The sequence below is a fragment of the Schistocerca gregaria genome, unplaced genomic scaffold (genome assembly GCF_023897955.1).
Source record: "Schistocerca gregaria isolate iqSchGreg1 unplaced genomic scaffold, iqSchGreg1.2 ptg001059l, whole genome shotgun sequence".
Lineage (NCBI taxonomy): Eukaryota > Metazoa > Arthropoda > Insecta > Orthoptera > Acrididae > Schistocerca > Schistocerca gregaria.
The window spans coordinates 242,501-250,000 of record NW_026062405.1 but is presented as its reverse complement, the minus strand read 5'-3'; the positions used below and the strand labels follow the sequence as shown (position 1 = coordinate 250,000).

General features: G+C 54.7%; 3 non-coding genes across 3 annotated transcripts in view; all 3 read left to right on the top strand.

The window, feature by feature from the left end:
• Window positions 1-3,286: 3,286 nt before the first annotated feature.
• Window positions 3,287-5,172, top strand: LOC126327735 (small subunit ribosomal RNA). The gene has a single exon (XR_007561422.1). It is a non-coding gene; the product is annotated as a small subunit ribosomal RNA (ribosomal RNA).
• A 362-nt stretch (window positions 5,173-5,534) lies between these two features.
• LOC126327786 (5.8S ribosomal RNA) lies at window positions 5,535-5,689 on the top strand. The gene has a single exon (XR_007561469.1). It is a non-coding gene; the product is annotated as a 5.8S ribosomal RNA (ribosomal RNA).
• A 188-nt stretch (window positions 5,690-5,877) lies between these two features.
• Window positions 5,878-7,500, top strand: part of LOC126327765 (large subunit ribosomal RNA) — a 4,245-nt gene continuing 2,622 nt past the window's right edge. The window contains exon 1 of the ribosomal RNA XR_007561452.1: window positions 5,878-7,500. This exon is cut by the window's right edge and continues 2,622 nt beyond it. This is a non-coding gene — a ribosomal RNA (large subunit ribosomal RNA).

Genomic DNA, 7,500 nt, shown 5'->3' with positions numbered 1-7,500 from the left:
TACCAGATTATCGCTTACCTAACTGTGGCTGTACCAGATTATCGCTTAACCTAACTGTGGCTGTACAGATTATCGCTTAACCTAACTGTGGATGTACCAGATTATCGCTTAACCTAACTGTGGTTGTACCAGATTATCCCTTAACCTAACTCAATTTGCCCTTAACCTAACTCAATTTGCCCCTTAACCTAACTCAATTTGCCCCTTAACCTAACTCAATTTGCCCCTTAACCTACTCAATTTGCCCCTTAACCTAACTCAATTTGCCCCTTAACCTAACTCAATTTGCCCCTTAACCTAACTCAATTTGCCCCTTAACCTACTCAATTTGCCCCTTAACCTAACTCAATTTGCCCCTTAACCTAACTCAATTTGCCCCTTAACCTAACTCAATTTGCCCCTTAACCTAACTCAATTTGCCCCTTAACCTAACTCAATTTGCCCTTAACCTAACTCAATTTTGCCCCTTAACCTAACTCAATTTGCCCCCTTAACCTAACTCAATTTGCCCCTTAACCTAACTCAGTTGCCCTTAACCTAACTCAAGTTGCCCCCTTAACCTAACTCAAGTTGCCCCTTAACCTAACTCAAGTTGCCCCTTAACCTAACTCAAGTTGCCCCTTAACCTAACTCAAGTTGCCCCTTAACCTAACTCAAGTTGCCCCTTAACCTAACTCAAGTTGCCCCTTAACCTAACTCAAGTTGCCCCTTAACCTAACTCAAGTTGCCCTTAACCTTAACTCAAGTTGCCCCTTAACCTAACTCAAGTTGTCCCCTTAACCTAACTCAAGTTGTCCCTTAACCTAACTCAAGTTGTCCCTTAACCTAACTCAAGTTGTCCCTTAACCTAACTCAAGTTGTCCCTTAACCTAACTCAAGTTGTCCCTTAACCTAAACTCAAGTTGTCCCTTAACCTAACTCAAGTTGACCCTTAACCTAACTCAATTTGACCCTTAACCTAACTCAAGTTGCCCCTTAACCTAACTCAAGTTGCCCCTTAACCTAACTCAAGTTGCCCCTTAACCTAACTCAAGTTGCCCCTTAACCTAACCCACGTTGTCCCTTAACCTAACCCACGTTGTCCCTTAACCTAACCCACGTTGTCCCCTTAACCTAACCCACGTTGTCCCTTAACCTAACCCACGTTGTCCCTTAACCTAACCCACGTTGTCCCTTAACCTAACACCACGTTGTCCCTTAACCTAACCCACGTTGTCCCTTAACCTAACCCACGTTGTCCCTTAACCTAACCCACGTTGTCCCTTAACCTAACCCACGTTGTCCTTAACCTAACCCACGTTGTCCCTTAACCTAACCCACGTTGTCCCTTAACCTAACCCACGTTGTCCCTTAACCTAACCCACGTTGTCCCTTAACCTAACCCACGTTGTCCCTTAACCTAACCCACGTTGTCCCTTAACCTAACCCACGTTGTCTACCTACCCTTCTAACCTAACCCACGTTGTCCCTTTGCCTAACATAGTTCACTGCTCGGAATCTCTGGTGTCGTTGTTATCCTCATGTAGATGTCTTGCGAGTGTTGCTTACTTTCCACATATTCCCGCTATCCACTGTCAATTGTACTGCAATAGGACTATATCGGCCCCCCCCCCCTCCCTCTGTCCTCTCTTTGTGTCTCTGTCCTCTCAGCTGGTCGGTCTGGCGTTTGAGTGTTAAATGAGCCTCGCAGCTGTTCAGTTGCATTCAGATGTCGACGCCCTCAGTGTACGTCGTGGTATGGTCTGTGTCCATTGTCCGCTGATGTCGTACGCGTAACCCACACGCTGTACCGATCATCGGTCGTTACGTACAGAGTGAAGTAGTGTGATACGTGTGACCGTACGCTGGCTGTGCCCAACGTGTCGAATCTCAATTTCCATATGTTGTGCTCGATGCTACTTGTCTCGTCTCCCAATAACAGCTAGGTTGCACTGTGGTACGCCGTAGAGGCGTGTGGGAGGAACGTACGAACGCATTGTATGTCACCCTGGTCGCTGGTGTGGTGGTGCGTGAGTCAGGTCAGGTCAGGTCAGGTCAGGTCAGCGTGAGCCGTCTGATGTAGTGACGCGTGTATTCCGACTTTGTCGTATTGCCTCACACAAAGTGCTACCCTGGTGGACCGCGTTCCATATCTGGGACATGCCGCAGATGCCGGTTGACAGTGGATCGCGGAAGGGACATCGCATACGTGCGCGGGCCACCTTCCACGTGTTCTCTTCTGCACATGTCGCAGTGTGTATGTGGTCTGATGTAGCGTGTCGTGACACATGACATCCTGGCATGCAAGAATTGTTGAATTCGCAAATGTAGGTGGACATCTACGTTACTGCCCAAGATACGCAAATGAACTGGAAATCCGTTGTTGAGCGGTTGTTCACGCTGGAGGTGAATCTGTAATGGCGACGATCGGTACAGCTATTAACCGGTTGTTTCAGCGGTACCCGCCACATCCACACACGTGACTAGGCCCATGTGGGTATGAAGCGATACGCGGCGGTGGCTTGGTGGGACTGTTCCCGGCCGGTGAAGGGGGGCCGCCCGGCGTGTTGGCCGCGCGCTGCGTGGGCGCACGCGCAACACGCGGCTGGTGGGGGGCGCCGAGTGGCAGGAGCGCCAGCAGACGGGCCCGGCAGGCGGCGCAGCTACGCTGCGGCGCACCCTGCACGCGGCGCCTGGCGGCCAAAGTTGGTTCAGCCGAGCCCGGTGCGAAGCGCGGTGGACATCTGCAGTGTGCTGGTCTGATTGAGGACTGTGTGCGTTGAGGATGCGCCGCCGCCTGGCACTCTCGGCGCCGCGACGCCGTCTGCTGCTCGGTCGCCCCAGCGGTTCTCGCAGGTGGTTTGTATCGCAGTTGTGCGGACGTGTTGGCGCGTGCGCTGTGCTGGGAGAGTTCGCTTCTGCACCCAAGTGGGGCTTTGCCCTTGTGTGGCGCTGGCGTTGGAGCTAGCCGGTCACCATAGGTGGCGCGTGTTGTCTCCCGCCGGCAATGCCACGACAGCACGCTCCCGGGCCCTCTGTCGGCAGCGGCAAGCTCAGTTGGGAGCAAGGGTGTTTGCACTAAAACCGTCTACTCGCCTAACTCGGGTGATTGCGCCTCTCTCGAAACCGACCAAGTACCTAGGACGGCGCTGCGCGCCGCGGGACCTGAGAGGGTTTCGAGGTGTATCGTGCAGGGGAGCTCGGCCTCCTCCTGTTTGCAGAATAATTGAGCGGACGCTTGCGTGTTCGCGCGGGCCCCCGGGACACACTCCCGGGCGGCCGGCTGCTCAGCTCTAGTTGACGCAGCTCCCTGGTTGATCCTGCCAGTAGTCATATGCTTGTCTCAAAGATTAAGCCATGCATGTCTCAGTACAAGCCGCATAAGGTGAAACCGCGAATGGCTCATTAAATCAGTTATGGTTCATTAGATCGTACCCACGTTACTTGGATAACTGTGGTAATTCTAGAGCTAATACATGCAAACAGAGTCCCGACCAGAGATGGAAGGGACGCTTTTATTAGATCAAAACCAATCGGATTGGCTTGTCTGGTCCGTTTGCCTTGGTGACTCTGAATAACTTTGGGCTGATCGCACGGTCCTCGTACCGGCGACGCATCTTTCAAATGTCTGCCTTATCAACTGTCGATGGTAGGTTCTGCGCCTACCATGGTTGTAACGGGTAACGGGGAATCAGGGTTCGATTCCGGAGAGGGAGCCTGAGAAACGGCTACCACATCCAAGGAAGGCAGCAGGCGCGCAAATTACCCACTCCCGGCACGGGGAGGTAGTGACGAAAAATAACGATACGGGACTCATCCGAGGCCCCGTAATCGGAATGAGTACACTTTAAATCCTTTAACGAGTATCTATTGGAGGCAAGTCTGGTGCCAGCAGCCGCGGTAATTCCAGCTCCAATAGCGTATATTAAAGTTGTTGCGGTTAAAAAGCTCGTAGTTGGATTTGTGTCCCACGCTGTTGGTTCACCGCCCGTCGGTGTTTAACTGGCATGTATCGTGGGACGTCCTGCCGGTGGGCGAGCCGAAGGGGTGCTTTCGCGTCCGAGGCGGACCCCGTTTAAATCCTACAGGGTGCTCTTTGTTGAGTGTCTCGGTGGGCCGGCACGTTTACTTTGAACAAATTAGAGTGCTTAAAGCAGGCAAGCCCGCCTGAATACTGTGTGCATGGAATAATGGAATAGGACCTCGGTTCTATTTTGTTGGTTTTCGGAACCCGAGGTAATGATTAATAGGGACAGGCGGGGGCATTCGTATTGCGACGTTAGAGGTGAAATTCTTGGATCGTCGCAAGACGAACAGAAGCGAAAGCATTTGCCAAGTATGTTTTCATTAATCAAGAACGAAAGTTAGAGGTTCGAAGGCGATCAGATACCGCCCTAGTTCTAACCATAAACGATGCAGCCAGCGATCCGCCGCAGTTCCTCCGATGACTCGGCGGGCAGCCTCCGGGAAACCAAAGCTTTTGGGTTCCGGGGGAAGTATGGTTGCAAAGCTGAAACTTAAAGGAATTGACGGAAGGGCACCACCAGGAGTGGAGCCTGCGGCTTAATTTGACTCAACACGGGAAACCTCACCAGGCCCGGACACCGGAAGGATTGACAGATTGATAGCTCTTTCTTGATTCGGTGGGTGGTGGTGCATGGCCGTTCTTAGTTGGTGGAGCGATTTGTCTGGTTAATTCCGATAACGAACGAGACTCTAGCCTGCTAACTAGTCGCGTGACATCCTTCGTGCTGTCAGCGATTACTTTTCTTCTTAGAGGGACAGGCGCTTCTAGCCGCACGAGATTGAGCAATAACAGGTCTGTGATGCCCTTAGATGTTCTGGGCCGCACGCGCGCTACACTGAAGGAATCAGCGTGTCTTCCTAGGCCGAAAGGTCGGGGTAACCCGCTGAACCTCCTTCGTGCTAGGGATTGGGGCTTGCAATTGTTCCCCATGAACGAGGAATTCCCAGTAAGCGCGAGTCATAAGCTCGCGTTGATTACGTCCCTGCCCTTTGTACACACCGCCCGTCGCTACTACCGATTGAATGATTTAGTGAGGTCTTCGGACTGGTACGCGGCATCGACTCTGTCGTTGCCGATGCTACCGGAAAGATGACCAAACTTGATCATTTAGAGGAAGTAACAGTCGTAACAAGGTTTCCGTAGGTGAACCTGCGGAAGGATCATTACCGACTAGACTGCATGTCTTTCGATGTGCGTGTCGTGTCGCGCAACACGCTACCTGTACGGCAGTGGCCGTGCGCCGCGTGCGGAACCACGCGTGCCTCTCAAAACTAGCGGAAGTGTTGTTGTTGTGTGGTACGAGCGCTGAAGCTCTGGAGCGGCTGGCCTGCGGTACCTGGCGCCTGGCGCCGGTTTTGAATGACGTTCGCCCGAGTGCCTGTCCGCTCCGGTGTGGAGCCGTACGACGCCCATCGGCTGTGAGGCCGTTGGACACAAAAAAAATAGTGGAACAGGGGCCGTCAGACGCCTCAGTCCCGCAAATGCTACTGTCTTGAAAGAGACAGTGGGAGACTGAAAAGGAAAAGATCACCCAGGACGGTGGATCACTCGGCTCGTGGGTCGATGAAGAACGCAGCAAATTGCGCGTCGACATGTGAACTGCAGGACACATGAACATCGACGTTTCGAACGCACATTGCGGTCCATGGATTCCGTTCCCGGGCCACGTCTGGCTGAGGGTCGGCTACGTATACTGAAGCGCGCGGCGTTTGTCCCGCTTCGGAGACGTGGGAGTGTCGTGGTCGCCTGTGTGGCCGGCCGCGTCTCCTTAAACGTGCGATGCGCGCCCGTCGCCTGGCGGTTCGCATACCGGTACTTTCTCGGTAGCGTGCACAGCCGGCTGGCGGTGTGGCGTGCGACACCTCGTACAACGACCTCAGAGCAGGCGAGACTACCCGCTGAATTTAAGCATATTACTAAGCGGAGGAAAAGAAACTAACAAGGATTCCCCCAGTAGCGGCGAGCGAACAGGGAAGAGTCCAGCACCGAACCCCGCAGGCTGCCGCCTGTCGTGGCATGTGGTGTTTGGGAGGGTCCACTACCCCGACGCCTCGCGCCGAGCCCAAGTCCAACTTGAATGAGGCCACGGCCCGTAGAGGGTGCCAGGCCCGTAGCGGCCGGTGCGAGCGTCGGCGGGACCTCTCCTTCGAGTCGGGTTGCTTGAGAGTGCAGCTCCAAGTGGGTGGTAAACTCCATCTGAGACTAAATATGACCACGAGACCGATAGCGAACAAGTACCGTGAGGGAAAGTTGAAAAGAACTTTGAAGAGAGAGTTCAAAAGTACGTGAAACCGTTCTGGGGTAAACGTGAGAAGTCCGAAAGGTCGAACGGGTGAGATTCACGCCCATCCGGCCACTGGCCCCCGCCCTCGGCAGATGGGGCCGGCCGCCCGCGCGGAGCAATCCGCGGCGGGGTCGTGTCCGGTTGCCTTTCCACTCGCCGCGGGGTGGGGCCGTTCCGGTGTGCGGTGGGCCGCACTTCTCCCCTAGTAGGACGTCGCGACCCGCTGGGTGCCGGCCTACGGCCCGGGTGCGCAGCCTGTCCTTCCGCGGGCCTCGGTTCGCGTCTGTTGGGCAGAGCCCCGGTGTCCTGGCTGGCTGCTCGGCGGTATATCTGGAGGAGTCGATTCGCCCCTTTGGGCGCTCGGGCTCCCGGCAAGCGCGCGCGGTTCTTCCCGGATGACGGACCTACCTGGCCCGGCCCCGGACCCGCGCCGCTGTTGGCTCGGGATGCTCTCGGGTGTTGGCTCGGGATGCTCTCGGGCGGAATAATCGCTCCCGTCAGCGGCGCTTCAGCTTTGGACAATTTCACGACCCGTCTTGAAACACGGACCAAGGAGTCTAACATGTGCGCGAGTCATTGGGCTGTACGAAACCTAAAGGCGTAATGAAAGTGAAGGTCTCGCCTTGCGCGGGCCGAGGGAGGATGGGGCTTCCCCGCCCTTCACGGGGCGGCGGCCTCCGCACTCCCGGGGCGTCTCGTCCTCATTGCGAGGTGAGGCGCACCTAGAGCGTACACGTTGGGACCCGAAAGATGGTGAACTATGCCTGGCCAGGACGAAGTCAGGGGAAACCCTGATGGAGGTCCGTAGCGATTCTGACGTGCAAATCGATCGTCGGAGCTGGGTATAGGGGCGAAAGACTAATCGAACCATCTAGTAGCTGGTTCCCTCCGAAGTTTCCCTCAGGATAGCTGGTGCTCGTACGAGTCTCATCCGGTAAAGCGAATGATTAGAGGCCTTGGGGCCGAAACGACCTCAACCTATTCTCAAACTTTAAATGGGTGAGATCTCCGGCTTGCTTGATATGCTGAAGCCGCGAGCAAACGACTCGGATCGGAGTGCCAAGTGGGCCACTTTTGGTAAGCAGAACTGGCGCTGTGGGATGAACCAAACGCCGAGTTAAGGCGCCCGAATCGACGCTCATGGGAAACCATGAAAGGCGTTGGTTGCTTAAGACAGCAGGACGGTGGCCATGGAAGTCGGAATCCGCTA